The sequence below is a fragment of the Bos taurus genome, chromosome 5 (genome assembly GCF_002263795.3).
Source record: "Bos taurus isolate L1 Dominette 01449 registration number 42190680 breed Hereford chromosome 5, ARS-UCD2.0, whole genome shotgun sequence".
In the NCBI taxonomy this organism is placed as follows: Eukaryota; Metazoa; Chordata; class Mammalia; order Artiodactyla; family Bovidae; genus Bos; species Bos taurus.
The window spans coordinates 47914877-47934591 of NC_037332.1; the positions used below are offsets into that span (position 1 = coordinate 47914877).

General features: G+C 40.6%; 1 protein-coding gene and 1 non-coding gene across 2 annotated transcripts in view; both read right to left on the reverse strand.

The window, feature by feature from the left end:
- Positions 1-19715, reverse strand: part of HMGA2 (high mobility group AT-hook 2) — a 149656-nt gene that overhangs the window by 98226 nt on the left and 31715 nt on the right. The window lies entirely within an intron of this gene.
- On the reverse strand, positions 14904-15023 carry MIR763 (microRNA mir-763). Its single transcript, NR_031379.1, has one exon. It is a non-coding gene; the product is annotated as a microRNA mir-763 (primary transcript).

Below are 19715 nucleotides of genomic sequence, written 5' to 3' on the forward strand. Positions count from 1 at the left end.
TCTGAAAGCCAAGTACAAGAAAGACTGAAAAGTATAAGATTTTCAGATTTTTCTAATTGGATTGGCCACATAGTATTGAAAAATCATGGGTTTGTGAGTATGATAGATCTGGACTCTAGACTTATTTTGTTACTCCCTAACTTTTGCCAACATTCATTGGATCACAGAAAAAGCAAGAGAATTCCAGAAAACTATCTACTTCTGCTTTATTGACTATGCCAAAGCCTTTGACTGTGTGGATCACAACAAACTGTGGGAAATTCTTAAAGAGACGGGAATACCAGACCACCTTACCTGCCTCCTGAGAAACCTATATGCAGGTCAAGAAGCAACACTTAGAATAGGACATGGAACAATGGACTGGTTCCAAATCCGGAAAGGAGTACATCAAGACTATATATTGTCACCCTGCTTATGTAATTTATATGCAGAGTGTAGTGTTAGTCAGTGTTGTCCAACTCTTTGCGACCCCATGGATTGTAGCCCACCAGGCTCCTCTGTCCATGGAATTCTCCAGGCAAGGATACTGAAGTGGGTTGCCATTTCCTTCTCCATTATATGCAGAGTACATCATGCAAAATGTCAGGTTGGATGAAGCACAAGGTGAAATCAAGATTGCTGGGAGAAATATCAATAACCTCAGATATGCAGATGACACCACCCTTGTGGCAGAAAGTGAAGAGGAACTAAAGAGCCTCTTGATGAACCTAAAAGAGGAAAGTGAAAAAGCTGGCTTAAAAACTCAACATTCAAAAAACCAAGATCATGGCCTCCGGTACCATCACTTCATGGCAAACAGATGGGGAAACGATAGAAACAGTGACAGACTTTATTTTCCTGGGCTCCAAAATCACTGCAGATGGTGACTGCAGCCATGAAATTCAAAGATGCTTGCTCCTTAGAAGAAAAGCTATGACCAACCTAAAAAGTAAAGTAAATAAAGTGAAGTCACTCAGTTGTGTCCAACTCTTTGTAACCCCATGGACTGTAGCCTACTAGGCTTCTCTGTCCATGGGCTTTCCAGGCAAGAGTACTGGAGTGGGTTGCCATTTCCTTCTCCAACCTTCTCTTTATATTAAAAAGCAAACACATTACTTTGCTGACAAAGGTCTGTCTAGTTAAAGCTATGGTTTTTCTAGTAGTCATGTATGGATGTGAGAGTTGGACCTTAAAGAAAGCTGAGAGCCGAAGAATAGATGCTTTTGAACTGTGATGTTGGAGAAGACTCTTGAGTGTCCCTTGGACTGCCAGGAGATCCAGTCAGTCCATCCTAAAGGAGATCAGTCTGAATGTTCATTGGAAGGACTGATGCTGAAGCTAAAACTCCAATACTTCGGCCACCTGACGTGAAGAGCTGACTCCTTAGAAAAGACCCTGATGCTGGGAAAGATTGAGGGCAGGAGGAGAAGGGGACAACAGAGGATGAGATGGTTGGATGGCATCACTGACTCAATGGACATGAGTTTGAGCAAGCTCCGGGAATTGGTGATGGACAGGGAAGGCCTGGCGTGCTGCAGTCCATGGGTTGCAAAGAGTTGGACACGACTGAGCGACAGAACTGAACTGTGTATTTGTACAAATTACTTCAGTTTTCCGAAACTCAGTTTCATTTATAAAATTATGTCAATAAGGTACCCTTTAAAGGTTTATTCTGAGGCTTCTAGAATATACCCTGATATTTGGGAGTCACTTAATAAGTATTGATTATGAATATTAAGTGGGACTATGTTTAGATGCCCCATTTACATTACTTACATTGAGAAAAGACGCTCAAATAGTATATACCAGAATGAAATGTGCACTGTATTTCTTGACCATTCTTGTTTTTAAATTGAATTATAGTTGATTCACGAAGTTGTTAGTTTCTGGTGTACAGCAGAATTATATATATATATATATATATAATATACGATGTATATGCATATATAAAATAATAAATGTATTTCATATATATTCATATATATGAAAATTCATTTCCATGTTCTTTTCCATTATGGTGTATTACAGGACACTGAATATAGTTCCCTGTGCTATACAGTAGGGCCTTGTTGTTTATCTGTTTTCTATATAGTAGCTTGTATCTGCTAATCCCAAACACCTAATTTATCCCACTCTGACCCCTTTCCCCTTTAGTAACCATAAGTATGTTGTTATGTCTATGAGTCTGTTCCTATTTTGTAAACAAGTTCATTTGTATCATATTTTAGATTCCGCATATAAGTGATATCATATGGTATTTGTCTTTCCTTCTCTGACTTACTTCACTTCATATGATATTCTCTAGTGAAAATTGCTCGATTGTATCCGACTCCTCGTGACCCCCATGGACTTGTAGCCTGCCAGGCTCCTTTGTCCATGGGATTATCCAGGCAAGAATACTGACGTGGATAGCCTTTCTCTTCTCCAGGGAATCTTCCCAACCCAGGGATCAAACCCAGGTCTACCGCATTGTGGGCAGACTCTTTACCGTCTGAGCCACCAGGGAAGCCCATGATAATCTCTAGGTCCATCCATATTGCTACAGATGGCATCATTTCATTTTTTTTCATGGCTGAATGGCTAACATCCCATTGTATATACACACCACATCTTCTTTATCCATTTGTCTGTAAATGAACATTTAGGTTGCTTCCATGTCTTGGTTATTGTAAGTAGTGCTGCTATAAACATTGGGGGTATGTGTATCCTTTCGAAATAAAAGAGTTTGATCATTCTTTCTTAAATACAGAAATGGAACAGGAATCTCTAGCCCATTTTATAGGGAGGAGTGGTACAATGGAGGGTAGTTTACTATGTTTGCTGAGGAGTTACCCCATTGACAGAAGGTAACTTCAACTTCTCCCCAATTATGTCAGCAGATAGCAAGAGAGGAGTGTGGACTACAATGTCAGGTTAGACTTGAGGATCAATCAACCTATCAGTTCAGTTCAGTTCAGTCGCTCAGTCATGTCCAACTCTTTGAACTGCAGCACGCCAGGCCTCCCTGTCCATCACCAACTCCCAGAGTCCACCCAAACCCATGTCCATTGAGTCGGTGATGCCATCCAACCATCTCATCCTCTGTCATCCCCTTCTCCTCCTGCCCTCAATCTTTCCCAGCATCAGGGTCTTTTCAAATGAGTCAGCTCTTCGCATCAGGTGGCCAAGGTATTGGAGGTTCAGCTTCAACATCAGTCCTTCTAATGAACACCCAGGACTGATCTCCTTTAGGATGGACTGGTTGGATCTCCTTGCAGTCCAAGGGACTCTCAAGAATCTTCTCCAACACCACAGTTCAAAAGCATCAATTCTTCTGTGCTCAGCTTTCTTTATAGTCCAACTCTCACATCCATACATGACCACTGGAAACACCATAGCCTTGACTAGATGGACCTTTGTTGGCAAAGTAATCAGATGAAACTTCAAAAGCTATGATAACTACCATCTGTTGGGTAGGGTCCCTGAAATACAACCATTATGTTTTATTTTCTAGTCACTGCTGTCATCTTTCTCAGTTGCTCTGTGATCTACCATGTTCCTCCTCTGGCCTTGCTCTGATTTATGTATAGATACATGATGACAATAGCAGCAGTACCCTATTTCAACTGATAAATATATATATATAGCCAAGCTAACCTGGCCTAGGGAACTCTACACACAAATGAATCAAAGTCTACTTGGTAGTGAGTTGAGTTCAGCAGGAGTGTTAGAAAACAGTTAACAGTTTTCTAGACTCATTTTAGTGAGCCATTTCATCAGCTGAGTGTTTTGCAAAGGTTCCTGCCTCTTTGATTAAGGAAGTGTAGCAGCTTACTGGGCTTCCCTAGTGGTTCAGTGGTAAAGAATCCACCTGCCAGTGCAGGAGATGAGGGTTCGATCCCTGGGTCGGGAAAATCCCCTGGAGAAGGAAATGGCAACCCACTCAGGTACTCTTGCCTGGGAAATCCCATGGACAGAGGAACCTGGTGGACTACAGTCCACAGGGTCACAAAAGTCGGATACGACTTAGCAACTAAACAACAACAACAATAAAGCAGCTTACTAACGTCAATCTCTTAAAATATATGGAACAGGAAATCAATGGTAATCTATTAGACTAACTGGTACACAATGTGTTGGTGGTTTGGGACAGCACTGGCACTTAAAATACAATAGTATCTGTAATTTGAGTTTTGGCACAAATTCTTGAGTTAATTTTTAATTTCCAAATGCCACGATTCCATTAGTTTATCAAGAATAACCAAAAAAGGGGGACTTCCCTGGCGGTCCAGTGGTTAAGACTCTGTGCTTCCAATGCAGGAGTGGGGAACTAAGAGCCCACATGCCTCATGGTGCGGTCAAATTAAAAAAAAAGAATAACCAATAAAACCCACGAATCACCTAGCTGATAGCATTAAGACTAATATAGATTAATTAAAACTAATCTATGGGAATGATGCTAACATTCCCATAGATTGTAATGAGGATTCAGGTAAAAGAGCTAGGTGAGAACATGCAAGACCAGTACAACCTGGGGTTTTTTCCTGATGTATCAGCATTCTATAAACTATCATTTAAGATGTACTGAATTAGATAAGAACCATGGAGAAAATAGTTAAAAAAAAAATCTTGCCTCGATTTTTCTCCATATTCAAGGTAAAGGGGGCTTTGGGCCCAATTGATGCAACATTGCCTCCGTCCTCCCTTTCCTGTTTCACATTCTGACACAGCCAAGCCTGGAACGTAATCTGACACCTCCCTGATGCTAGTGGACTGCTTCCAGGATGATAATTTAGTTTTCATTCTTCATGTGCTCTGTAAAACCACCTACTGCTAGAAAGGCTCTTTGACGTGTTCTTCACTCTAAGAACAAATGAAAATGGCATTTTGAAAAAAAAAAAAAACGAAGCCAGAACAAAGAAGTCAGAAACATGATACTGAGAGGTCAGGCACTTATCTGCACTGCAAGTGCCTCAAAGAACTTAGCAATTTAACCACTAGTTTCCTCCTGAGACTTGACTGTCACAAGAGATCCTTACATTTCCAATGGCATTCAACAGAATTCTCTCCCCTTTCAGTGAGGCCAGCGGCAGAAGGTTACTGGATATTTGTTCTTTCTCAGACTCAGAGATTCCTTTGTGAGCAATGTTGGACGGAGAAAGAGCTCGAAAGCGAGTGGACATAGGAAGACAAAAGGGACAGGACTACAGGTACCTGTGACACTTGTTTCCATTTTGAGCTGTGGCCGGTGGCAGAGTAGAAGGCCAGTCTTTCATGGATGTAGCAACATGGCGCCCAAGTCCCTCATTCCAGCTCTTGGTAAACACTGCTATAGAGTAACAAGGGACCTCAGGGAACATATAAGAAAGAGATACTGCATTCTCAACCTCCAGGTGGTTCCAGTCTTCTTCAGGTGACAAGTTTTACGTATGTTAACTCCAGTCTTGTCCTCACTTCCTCCAAAACTCCGCCCAAAATTCTCCTGCAGGCAGCCTTACTGACCAATTACTCATGCCTCAACTCTGTGTTCCCTACAAGACTCATATCCTCCCCTTTTACACAACTGGAACTTGGCAGAAGTGTTCTTTGGTTAATTCCTGTGTGCTCAGGCCAACTGATTTGTCAGTATCACGAGGATAGGGTTTTGGTCTTCTCTTTCCTTTGTGTCTGCTCACAGTAATTAGCTCTGTAGCTTAAGCATAATAAACACTCACTGGCCAGCCAATTCCAACTCCTCCTGCTCAGATACCATTCCAAGTGTTCTGAGTCCTGGCTCTCCCCAGAAGAATAAGTTCCTAGAGGTTCCTCTTCCTGAGAAGATCTCAAGGTTTTCATGCTACCTTTGTTTCCCAACAGAGGAACATGTTCTCAACCTACAAAATATACAACCAACGATGAAGTCCATAACATCACAGAAGATGTCAAAGGAAGATCTCAGAGGAAGAAGTTGGAAAAGAATTCAGTGCCTTGGGGGCTAGACCTCTGTTTATCATCAAAACAGCACAAGTCACTTCTTCACAGTTCATGCCATCCACTACCTCATGAGCACCAGCTAAGAACAACAGCAGGTCCTAATTCACAGTGTCCACATTTTGTTGTTGTTATATGAGCTGGTAATTCAACCCACAACTAAGGAATCTGCTGCACCGCATTCTACATCTTTCTTCACATATTCTGTTTCCCCCTCTACTATGCACTTTTGCAGTGCGTAGAAACCGGAAAACCAGAAGTGAGTTCTCCTTTCCCATCCCTACACACATACTTTCTGTCTCTCTCATTTCTACAGGAAAAACAGCAGCAGAAAGAACAATCTGACTCAGATGGGTTTAAGGGGCACAAGGCCAAGCAGTGCTGATACATGTGGTCTACATCTCAGCTAAGTGCCAGTGATTTTATTTTCTGAGTTAGCACTGCTAAGAAGAATGACTATTTTTAATAATGACTGCTTTGATCGCTTTCTTAAATCTGTGCTGAAAAATAAAAGGTGGGCTAAGGTGGGAGAGGTAACCTTTATTATATTTTAAAGCTTACAAACACTCACATAGGTATCACAAGAATAGACAGAGTGAATCCTGTCACCTTTTTCCTGCCTCTTATAATATCTCCAACAAATCCTTGGGTATTCTGACTATTGCATTCTTCATAATCCAAGGGATAAGAAAAATAAAGCTGAATGCTCAGCAAGCCCCTTCTAACCCCCCACCCCTCGTCCCCATCTGCTGTTAATGTCAGCCAGACCACCAGATCTACCAGCTATGAGGCTGGCTTAGTCTCACTCGGGGCTCTCAGTTCACATGGCACCTCCTCCACAATGCCCACCCAGATTGCCCTATCTAAAGCAGCCTCCCCGACTCCTCTATTACATGAACATGGTTCACCTCTATCCACAGCTCTCATCACGGCAAGAAATGATCATCTTTATTCTTGAGTAACTAGGCCGCTGTTCATAGTCCCTCTTTAGAATGTAAGATCCATGAGAGCAGGGGCCTTGAAGTGCTCACCAGTGTATCCTCAATATCTGGTCGGTGCCCAGGATTAGCACTGATAGGAGAAAGGTGAGCTGAATGAGCAAATAGCTCTCCTTAGGGATGATTCTTGGTTTCCATTCTTTCTTACACATTTCAGAACTTTTTTTCTCTCCAACATAGAGGCCTGCCCTCCTTGCACACAAATCAATTATAAGTAAATCTGATGTGATTCCCTAGAATTCACACATTTGATGCTCCATCATCTTAGCCATAGTGACAGTGTGAATATTAGTGAAAAAGATGTGGATTCAGATGCTTAGTGCAAGTGTCTTCCCATCTTGGCAATGGGGAAATGGAAAAATGTCACTCTGGTGCATTCCACATTGTATTTCCATTCAAATAGGAAAACTTTAGAAAGTCTGAGGACTAACTTAGATTTAAATTTAATATAACTATTTTAAAACAGCAGCTATAATATTTTCAGTGCATTCACACTTCATTTATATACAGTGCTTTCATTTCTACTTATAAATGTTTAGTATGAAATAAATTGACATGTACACACTGCTATATTTAAAATAAAATGCCTTTCCATGGAAAAAAAAAAAAAAGTTCACCATCAGAAAATCAAGCAAAAATACACTAATGTTCAAAAAAACTGAAGTGAGTAAAATACATCCCACTATTTCTGATCCCAGTTAAATGAGCTAGGAAATAAAGGCCACTGGCAATTGTATGCTGGGGCTCAAGTGGCCAGTGCACATGCGAACAAAAGCACATCTACTACGTGTGTTAAATGCAGACACCATAGAACATTTGCAGGGTATCCTAGGGGAAAAAAAGGATATACAACATTATAATATTAATGTCATTATTTTAAAGCATTTTTCCAGTATGTCAAATATTTCCCTGTACTTAAAAAAATGAACATTGCTATTAAGGTAACAAATCTAGCGATCTCTGCCAAGTGCAGGGTGAACACGAGCTACCTACAAAATATACAACCAACGATGAAGTCCATAACATCGCAGAAAATTTCAGAGGTGAGAGAAAAAGCTATTATTTTCCTAATAATCATAATTCTGTTGCTAGCTATGGAATTGTTGACTTTGGAGCATTCCTCAATTAAATTAACCCGTGAGTCAAAAAGTATCATCTTGGTAGCTATGTGGTATTCTTCAAATCTCAAATCCCTTGCTTAAGGTTGCTTTTCTGAAAAGCACTTACCTACCTCTCTGGGTTGTTATAAGAATTAGGAATCCTGGAGCCCAAAGAGTCAAAGTATGGCCAGCTAACAGCACAATGGAAATGGGCTCGACTTAGTTACCATGGATACCTCAGACATAAAGGATTCCTATTGGAGGTATTCATCAGCAACCACTAGCACAAAATCCCACATGCTGCCTGGACCTAAATATGGTCATAAATGTTTACTGCGCATACATAAGACCCATGGAACTAAGACTGCAGAGCTGTGGTGGGGGAAACCGTGTTTCTTTCCTTCAGTGGATTTGAGTATCCCATTTTCCATCTGGAGAAGTGAGTTTTGTTTTGCAATTAGCTCTACAGAATAGAGCCTTTCTGTTGCATTACTGAAACTGTTCAGCCAGTCTTAGATGCGAAGTCTACTACAGGTCAGAGAGACTGTGGTGGGCACAGATCCTGGCATTCTGACCCTTATGATCCTATTCATGTGAAAACCCTTCAGACCTTTTCTTGTGAATGAGTCCCAAATTACAACTCAGTTCCTCATCATCTGATCCGTGCAAAGGATATCATCTTGGCGGGCCCTTTTTTTTTTTGTCTTTGAAATCTAATGATCCTGAAAGCTAAGGCTGTCAGTTTAATCAACAACACCCCAGGGACATTTCTCTCTTCTTTACATTCACATCTGCCTCAGAAAGGAAGGTGCAATCAACTGCTGGCGCCAGGACTTGCACTTGTGCCCATTTTGCTCACCAGTATCAGTAAACCAACAAAACTGCTCCATTCTGCAAAGCTAATTGCACAAGAGAATTTAACTTTTCCAGATGGAAAAAGGGATGTCATAGATAGGAGTTAATGATCTGGCCTCCAAAAGGATTCTCCTTGGTCTCATTCCCTTGCTGTCTTTGAGCACTGATGGTATCACCAGGATGCAGGGCTCACTGCTGTCTGCGGTGTGCTTATTTCAGTGAGTCTGTGGAGAACTTAAAGACCATGAGCTGAGCTTGGGTGAGGAAGGGGCCAGGGAGTCATACAGACGTCCTGTTCATGGTGCAACCACTGGGCCATAAACCATCCCTAGCAGCCTATTTCATCTCCTTTGTGTGTAATGCTCCCATATTCCCTTTCTTCTCCACTTTCTGCACCACCTCCTTTTTTTCCATCACTTTTCTTTTTCCACGTTTTCTAGTGATCTTTATCCACAGCCATGGCTTCACTTACTACCACAAATAGCCCTCGTATCTTTATCTGTGGCTCAGCTTCCTTTCTCAAACGTCATCCATACATGACAAGGATATGATTATTTCATCTCTACTTGGAACTTATCTAAACCCACTCTTCTCCTTCCTGGGTTTTTTGTCTCTTAGCTATGGGCATATGGCCACCCTCCAAGAAGCACTAGACTCATGCTTCTAGTCCTTTACACTTACCGCCTTCTAAATGTTTGAAGCACATGAGATTTCTAACAACCGGCTTCTGTTTTGTACAACCAGAAGATTAACTATTTGAAAACAGTATTTTAAATGCACTTTCAGGAATAGTTTTTCTTCACTTCTTATGTAACATAAAAATGTGAAAGTACTTCAAATACTTAAGCCTATTGGTAGTCATGGTGGTGGTGGGCTCCCCAGGTGGCCCAGTGGTAAAGAATTTGCCTGCCAATGCAAGAGATGCAAGTTCAATCCCTGAGTCAGGAAGATCCCCTGGAGTAGGAAATGGCAACCTGCCCCAGTAATCTTGCCTGGAAAATTCCATGGACAGAGGAGCCTGGCAGGCTACAGACCATGGGGTTGTAAAGAGTTGGACATGACCAACTTGGATACCACATGGTCATGATAGGGATTGTGGGAAGCAGGGAGACAAGTGGGTAGAGAAAAAGCTATTTTCTGTTGTTTGAAGTTGTATAGGGTGTGCATATGTGTTTTGGTAAGTTTCTTGCAAGAGTCTGAGAAAAAGTAAACATATCCAATGCTTATTCTTTTGTTACCACCCTTTACAATCTAAAGTCTCATTGTGCAGTTAGGAACATGCCCATGCAAAATTTTTAAATGTCAATTAATTAAATTTTAAAGAATTGTCTATTCAGAAAATAGTTGCAATATTTCTTTACTGAATTTACTCTTAAGATTTTACCATTTTGTTTACCATGGACATATAAGATGCTTAAATCAAATATACAGAAATCTAGAAGACAGTCAAAAGGTACAAACTTCCAGTGATAAGTCATGAGCATGTACTTACAGCATAGCAATTATAGTTAATGATAGATGTTAACTAGATTTATTATGGTGATCCTTTTGCAATATACACCAACACTGAATCATTATGCAATACACCTGAAACTAATATAATGTTATATGTCAGTTGTACCTTTTAAAATTAGAATATAATTTTTAAAAAGAAAACTAATTTATTTTCTAAATTCAGTGTACCATATATACACAGAAAAAGGATTAAAAACAATAAGTATATTCACATATAAATTTTGCCACATGCAACTTTCTTTTGTCCATCCCAATCAACAAGTGTTACTTCTTTAAATGATCTTTTAAAAGTCACTCAAACACATTTTTTTTGGTTTTTATTTGGAGGAAAATTCCCCCAAACAGACACAGCTCTCTCCAGAAGTGCAGAAGAGTAGGCTACCATGTTATCAATCTTGTTTGGCAGTTTCATCTTAGACTGTGTCCCTGAACTAAACTTATAAACTTAGCAAGATTTTCTACATTTTGTTATCTTTGCAGGTATTTTTCTGACATCTGCTTCTAAGTCTACTCTCTATTTTGTAATCTCACTGAATGTAGTGGTGGAGCTAATGTCACTTATATTTATGTCTCTAAGTATTGGATCCAAGAGATTAATAGCAGCGGTAATTCCTCTGAGTACTATAATTAATGGCATAAACTGTGGAAATACTTGGGAAAAAAAAGCTTCCAATTACACAGTTTTAAGAAATCATCTTTGGGGAATGACCTAAGTTGCCCAGCCATAGGCATTTTAAATTTTATTCAACAAATATGTATTAAGCAACTACTGTATACCCCTGTCCTGGGTTTTAAAGAAAATGCAAAACACGTGGTAGCTCTTCTCAAAGAGTATAAAACTGCTAAACAGAGATGGGAACTATTCAAAAAGTCTCAGTACAAAGGAAAATGGATCATGCTTTAAGCAAGGCACTAACAATGTATGTTCATATTCAGGGGTGAGACAGTCCACTTTTGACCAGGAGAGTCAGGGGTTACTTCATAAAAGAGTCGTGTCTAGACTGGACGTGGAAGGCTGGAGAAGATTTTCAGCAGCTGGACATGCGAGAAAGAGATTCCAGTCAAAGTGAAGGTGAGAAAGTGTCTGCCTTGTTCGTGGAATAGGAAGCTTATTCACTTGGCTACATGTATGTGAGGAAAAAAACAGAGCTCAATAGTTCTATTTATGAGACTTGAAAAATTTATAATTGATTCAGGAGCTATTGGCAGTTCCCAAACAGAGGAATGACCCGATAGAGAAGTGACATGAAAGAAAAATCTGGAAGTAACTGAAGAGCACAAATGCAACAAGATTAGGAGAGGCACAAACTGCGTGTGTGTGTGTGTGTGTGTGTGTGTGTGTGTATAAAATTTAGGCAGACTGTAGGCAAGGGGATTATAGGATTTACCCTCCCAAGCTGGACACCTTGGAGACTGGCAGGGGTCCTACTGGTAGTTACACTGGAACAGGCAGCATAAACTGAAACTGTACTGAAAAAAACCATGACATACAATCACCTTAATTCTGAGGCACTAGTGTGGTATTTTAAGAGGTAATGGTGTTATACCTTATAAACTACCCCATTTAAAACAGTTTGAAAGTTTCCAACCCTTTTCTAAATAAAATCACACTCTTTTGTAATACCTCCCATCTCAAAGCCATAAAGTCCTTCAGGAAAATCCGTAAATGGCTTACTCCTGGTTAATGCTGGATCGTGAGCGGTCTGTTCCCTATAACACAGAAAACTCTGGTTCTTTCTACTCTGTAAGCCCTTAGAGGAGATGAAATGGACTGTTCTCTTTTTTTAAAAAATGTTTGGCTGCACCACAAGGCATGTGGGATCTTAGTTCTTCAACCAGGGATTGAACCAGCACCGCTTATAGTGGAAGAGTAGTGTCTCAGCCACTGGTACAATCAAGGAAGTCCCAGGACTACGCTTTCTTGGTCTCTATACTTTCTCCAGGTCTATGCACAGAGGCCTCTCGATTTTGTCATATCGAACTAGGCAAGAGACCAAAGGCAGAATATGGCAAAGTTGAGGTTGGAGGGCATTAAGGTCCCCTCCAGGGGAAAAAGACACAACAGAATTGATATGCAGAGTACATCATGAGAAACGATGGACTGGATGAAGCACAAGCTGGAATCAAGATTGCTGGGAGAAATACCAATAACCTCAGATATGCAGATGACACCACCCTTATGGCAGAAAGTGAAGATGAACTAAAGAGTCTCTTGATGAAAGTGAAAGAGAAGAGTGAAAAAGTTGGCTTGAAGCTCAACATTCAGAAAACTAAGATCATGGCATCTGATCCCATGACTTCATGGCAAACAGATGGGGAAACAATGGAAACAGTGACAGATTTTATTTTGGGGGGCTCCAAAATCACTGTAGATGGTAACTGCAGCCATGAAATTAAAAGATGCTTCTTCCTTGGAAGAAATGTTATGACCAACCTAGACAGCATATTAAAAAGTAGAGACATTACTTTGCCAACAAAGGTCTGTCTAGTCAAAGCTATGGTTTTTCCAGTAGTCACATATGGATGTGAGAGTTGGACTACAAAGAAAGCTGAGTGCTGACGAATTGATGCTTTTGAACTGAGGTGTTGGAGAAGACTCTTGAGAGTCCCTCAGACTGCAAGGAGATCCAACCAGTCCATCCTAAAGGAAATCAATCCCGAATATTCATTGGAAGGACAGATACTGAAGCTAAAGCTCCAATACTCTGGCCATCTGATGTAAAGAACTGACTCATTGGAAAAGACCCTGATGCTGCGAAAGACTGAAGGTGGGAGGAGAAGGGGATGACAGAGGATGAGATGGTTGGATGGCATCACCAACTCAATGAGCATGAGTTTGAGTAAGCTCTGGGAGTTGGTGATGGACAGGGAAGCCTGGTGTGCTGCAGTCCATGGAGTCGCAAAAAGTTGGACATGACTGAGCAACTGAACTAAACTGCACTAAAGTTAAAAAGGACAGATAATGGAGGCAAGGCAAAGATATAATGGATCCAAGATGACTGCACTGACCAATACAGTAGTCACTAGCCATGTGAAGCTATCTAAACTTCAATTAGTTAAAATGAAATAAAACCAAATATTTAGTTCTTCAAATGCACCAGCTACATTTCAATTGTTCAAGCAGCCACATGTGGCTAGTGACTTCCATATTGGATGGCACAGATACAGAACATTAACAGTTCCATCAACGCAGAATATTCTATTCGGCATTGCTGCTCCAGAAGAACTGGGAGAATCCTAGCACCTTCAACAAAAGTGAAAGAAAGCAAAGGAATAGTCAAAGAGGCAAAGCGGCATCTATGCTTTCTGTAGATGGCAAAAGTTGAGGAGATGGAGAGAGAAGCAGAATGGGGAGATGTAAAGACCTCTGACAAAGTAGGCTCAAGAAAATCTGAGCACAAATGAGTCTACCAACATGAACAATGACTTGTAGGCTACAAGCAAATTTGAAGAAGTGGGACAGGAAATTGCGGGCCAAATAGGACAGGACTTCTTAGCTTGATTCCTATTGCTTTTAGTGCACATCTGTGTCCTGCAATATTTCAAATTCCCCACTGAGTCTGGCCTACATCGGAGGTTTGACAAACACAGAGAGTCACTAACAGGTGAGACAGGTAAAAACGGCCCACAGGCTCACGCCTGCATGATGCTGACCACATTTCTCCATCAGGGCAAGGATGGCAATATTCCAGGATTGTTCAGGTTCTCCCTTTTATAACTTTTAAGAATGTTTCTAGGTTGGCTCTGCTAATAACTGAGATGAAAAACAGTGCCAGATGATTAAGATCAGAAGGAAAAATACAAAAAAAGGCTACTTTTTAAAAAGAGAAAGGAGCATGGAAAGCGGCATTTTGACACTTTGGCTTCATTTTTAAGAGTTTTTTGTGTGTTTTTTGTATTAAAGGGTTTCCCATAGTTGCAATATTTAATATAGATTTTTTAAAAACCCTGCAGTGCTGAAAAACTAAGTTGTGCATTGTTGTCTCATGGATTCACTATGGAAAAGTATAAATATAAGCCTGTCTCTTATACAAATGACAGTAAAAAAAAAAAAAAAATCAAAGCAGCACAGCAATTTATTACAGGGCTTAAAATGTTTTCTTTCAGTGTTTCATTCTAAAAGAAAAAGTATTATCACAAAAATGGAAAATGAACTCTTATTTTTTTTTCCTTTCAGCCCATGTGTGAAACCTGAATATTATTCGAGGTTGATAACAGAAACTGATGTTTTCAAATATGTCAGTGGAACACAATACTTTGAAGGCTTGAACCAACGTAGAAATTAATGAGTCAATTTTTTTTTTTTGAGCAGGAAAGGTAGAGAACTGTGTAACTCCAGTTATAAAACATATGGAATACTAAAGGATGATTCAAACAGTCTGACTTACAATTGTATGTATACACAGTCATTTTCTCGAATTAGTACATACCATTGGAAACTGCATCAACCCATAAAAGTAACTCATACGCCTATTATGTTTTTCCATTTTAAGCTTGTAATAGCAGTAACGACCTCAGCAAAAGACATTTCCTCGGAATTAATGGCTGGCTGGGAGGCAGAGCCAAGGGCCACTGGTTCCTCCCAGCTGGTCATTAATCCTCAGGAAATGCCTGCACCTCCATCATTATTGCTAAAGCACCATTATAGAAAATTCTCACAGTTCTAATATATGGAAATTTGAGGCTATTTTGCAAGCCCATGGTATTCATGTTAGTTAATAGGCCACCACTGAGCACAGAGGACGTAATTATCAAAACGACAGAAGGGAAAATGTTGTTCTCCTAGGTCTGTAAGATTATAGGAAATGGGGACTAGCCTTATGGGAAGAAGTCAATTTGAAGCTAAAAGACATTAATTTAAAGAGAGATTTGGAATCACATATATAAAAGTTAATAAAAGACACAGCATAAAAAACAGCATACATTCCCATTACTTGCTTTAAAAAAGACTTTTAAAAAAAATGTACAAATTAAGGTTATATGGACATTTCCTCCAAGATCGATCAAATAGTGCTAGAGAATGAGGTCAGGAAGAATGTTTATGAACACAAATGACTGTATTCAACAAGGGAAGTTCAGGGGAATGCAAACAGTGGAGAGTGCTGACTGCAGGTAGGATTTCTTTCTTTTTAATTTCTACTTAAAAATTGTACACACACCATGAAATATTTTGAGCATACATTCTGTTCTAGATTTATTACCACAAAATAATTTTTGAAAAATTTGTTTTTTGTTTTTATTTTTTTAAATCTTAGCTAGAGGCTTTAGCACATGCAAACAAGCATCTAACAACTGAAGGTAAGACTAAAGTACTACACAAATACAGTGCTAATGTTCTGTGACACAGTTTTCAATTCTTTACAAAAAACTTTTATTGGCTTCCAGGCTAAACTGAAAATTAGGTGTTTTCAGGTCTATTCATTCCCTCCTTTAAATAAACAGGACCCAACAAATGGTTTCAAAGTGGGGAATTAATCCAATAATCACACCCAAAACAGTCTATAAATCTTTTTAATGTATTATTGTAACAAACTACAAATATTGGATATGATGCTTTACACTTAATGAAACTCACTACAGTTCTCATGGTGTGTTACAAAGCCCGCCTAGTTCTAAATATGGTTTGGAAGCTAAGTAGACCTATTATGGATTGAACTGTGATCCCCTTCAAAGATGCTGAAGTTCTAACTCTTTGTGCATCTATGGGGAAACAGGGTCTTTGTATATGTGATCAAGTTAAGCTGGGGTCATTAGGGTGGGCCGTAATCAAAGATGGGGCTCCCCCAGTGGCGCCTTTTCATTTGTAGTGGTAAAGAAACCACCTGCCAATGCAGGAGACCTCAGAGACTTGGGTTCGATCCCTGGGTTGGGAAGATTCCCTGGAGGAGGGTATGGCAACCCACTTCAGTATTCTTGCCCGGAGAATCCCATGGACAGAGGAGTCTGGCGGGCTACAGTCCCTAGGGCTGCAAAGAGTTGGACATGGCTGAAGCAACTTAAACACAACACAATCAAAGATGACTGGTGTTCCTTCAAGAGAAGAGACATGAGAACACACAGGAAGACAACAGAAGGAGAGACTGGAGCGATGCAGCTAGAAGTCAAGAACATCAAGAGTTCCCAGTAGCACCAGAAGCCAAGGAAATGGCATGGAACACAGTGTCTCCTAGAGCCTTCAGATAGAGCATGGCTCTACTTTTTTTGGACGTTTGGTTGCCAGAACCATTAGAGAATAAATCTGTGTTGTGTTAAGGCACCGAGGTTCACGCTCCTTTGTCACGGCAGCCCTAGGAAACGAACACAGGACCTGAAGGAAGAGGTGGTGCCACAGGACTGTCAACACTACAAATGGAAAACCAAGACAAGACTGGTGGGGTGACAGGAAGCTGCTCCCTGCAGTGAAAAAGCAATGGACTAGGAATCAGGAAACCTGGTTCTCGTCCCAGCTAACGAGGTTGTGTGACCCTGAGCTGGACACTTAATTGTTCTCAGCTTTCATACTGTCACCTGCAGAACATGAGAGAATTCAATTATTTAATCTCGAAGTCTAGGGTTACTGACGCGCAGATAAAGCAGCAGACAGACCAACATTTTCATACTTACAAAAATCACTCTTCGGGCATTGCTTTGACAAGGTCTCAGTGACAGACAACAGGACACAGGACCGCTGGCTCTCGTTTGCCACTTCCATGGTCACACCAGCGGTTTCTACCACATTTATTTGGTTCAAGTCAGGTCCAAAGAACTTTGCTATGGAAGTAAGAGTAGCCTGTCCTGATACTCTTTTATAGCACTTTCTTTTTAATACATAGTTTTTCTGCCTGTCCAAGATTTTCAAAATGTCTCCATCTGATTCAAAAGTAAGCCTGTGTTTAGACAAGATGATTGTTACCACCCAAAATAAAGGATGTCACTTGCAAACCATGATTTTTTAATTTCACTTTGCCAATAGGAAAAGTACTCATCCAGAGAAGAAAACAAGCACTTTATATGCTGTGACTTAGTTGGGATTTAGGATCCAATAGGACAGTGGCAATAAATATAGTACATGTGTTCTCTAAATGGTTGCCATAGTGATCAGATTTACAGCTTTTTGCTCATTGGTTTTCATGTCCAAACATCAGCATCATCACCATAAATTCTGGTCATCTAATCAAACACTCAGATTCCAGGAGTGACTAGTGTAACATAACAGACCTTCATCATTCAGAAATTTTCATATTTACAGTTGGAGCTATTTACAAATCCAGTTTTTCTCAGATTGGAGTATAGGATACTTAGCTGGTGAGGCATCCTGTCCATCTGCCTACTGTTTGCATCTCAGTTTAGCTTTGCTCTGTGTGTGTGTGTGTGACAGGTCCAATCTGTTTTAGAATTAGGGAATGTAATGCTATTGTGAGGCTTCTTAGGTGGGCACAGTGGTAAAGAATCTGCCTGCAATGCAAAAGACCCGGGTTCGATCCCTGGGTTGGGAAGATCCCCTGGAGAAGGAAATAGCTACCCACTCCAGTATTCTTGCTTGGAGAATTCCATGGACAGAGGAGCCTGGTGGGCTATCCGTGGGGTCACAAGCAGTTGGACACGACTGAGCACACAAGCGCACACACACATACACACCTTATTGTGGCATTCTCAAGTGTATATATTCCTACAGGTCTCACGATAATGGGATTCTACTATAGTTCATTGTGGAGACTGGGCCAGATAGGCAAAGTGCAATTAACAGGACATCTCCCCCAGTGAATATCTGTGTGAAGCAAGGTTCTGGGGGTGGGTGGGGGGAAGTATTTATCCACAACCTCAGGTCTCTGGAGACATGTTTCAGTATAACTTACTAGGGCAAACAGGTACTCACGTCAGCCTGTTGTTTGTGGCCTGGGGAAAAGCAGGTGTGTTACACTTCTAGGCCAACTCTTTGCTTCCTGGCCTCTGAAATTGGCAGAACTCTTAATACAGTACAAAAGTGTAAGTTACTCCAGGCAAGTAGTTAGCTGTGTGCCAAGCCCACCTATGATTCTGTCTGGGCCAGCCAGCCCTTTCTAATGAGGGAATGTGAAAGAGTAACTACACAGCCACAGACAGGAGCCACGGGCCAGATTTCCACTCTCCACCTCCCTACAGTCACACAGAGTTCCTGTGTGTTTAGGAGAGAAGACACATCTCCATGTCTGTCATCACCGGATGTGCTGAAAACTCTCAAGCAACTGACAGTCTTCAGAAAGAATACCTCTGGTGGTGGATACAGGAATCCGCACAGGTGGTAAAACTGTACAAAGCTGAAAACACACACATACACACACAACTGTGTTCACACAGAGCTGGAGGAATCTGGGGGGAATGTACTCATACAATATCCTAGCTGGGACATTGTACTACAGTTTCACAAAATGCCACTGTTGAGGGGGAAATGCGACAACCTGAGAAAGGAATTTTTCTGTATAATTTCTTGTAACTGCATGTGAATCTGAAATTAAAAAGTTAAAAAGAAAAATAAGAATATATTTTCTAAAATTTAAGGTTAAGGAGGAAAAAAAGAAGAAAAGGGGTCTAATTTTTCTACCCAGAGAAAGAGCAAGAAAGAAATTTTTTATTTTAAAAATATCTGTAAATGTGTAAAGCTGTCAAAAGCTTCCTTTCCAGTTTGATATTTTCCCTATTTAGAAATTTGGAAGCAAATGAGGGGGGCCTTCCTTCTGATCTTTTTTTGGGGGGCACAGAGTGAGGTCAGTAAAATGTAGAACACCAAGAGTCTCAAAACATGTACCCCCATCAGCTATTTTTCATTCTGAATGCTTTCAAATGTCACAATATTATACATAGTTTATCAATTTTGCATTAAGCTAAAACTCATTAATCCCGTAAGAGGTCTTTTTATGATTCATGAGAAGCCGTGCTGTAAACCAGTGCAGCCATCTTCTTAGACTTACATTCCCTCACGACTGCCTCAGCTTTCTCCATGGATTTTAACTGGGGAGTCAGATGCTATGGTGGTGTTCTCAAATTTGGATATTCCTATTTGAGAACCAGGGAGAGACAGGAAAAGTAGCTAAATTTATTGAGCGCTCACGATGTGCCAAGCACTGTGTATTGAGCTGCCGAGACCAGGAAGGGTGGGACCTGTGTGTGGTGAGGGTACAGGCTCATGCCCCAGACATGACATCACACCACCACTCTGCCCACTCAGAATCTCTGACTTTGGAGGCCAGAAACGATTACATGATTCAATGGCTAAGGTCACAGACAGCCATGGGAGAAAGGACTCCAGGAAGGCAGCATGTACAAATCCGAAAAGGACAGCTGGATCACTGTGGCTAGTTTT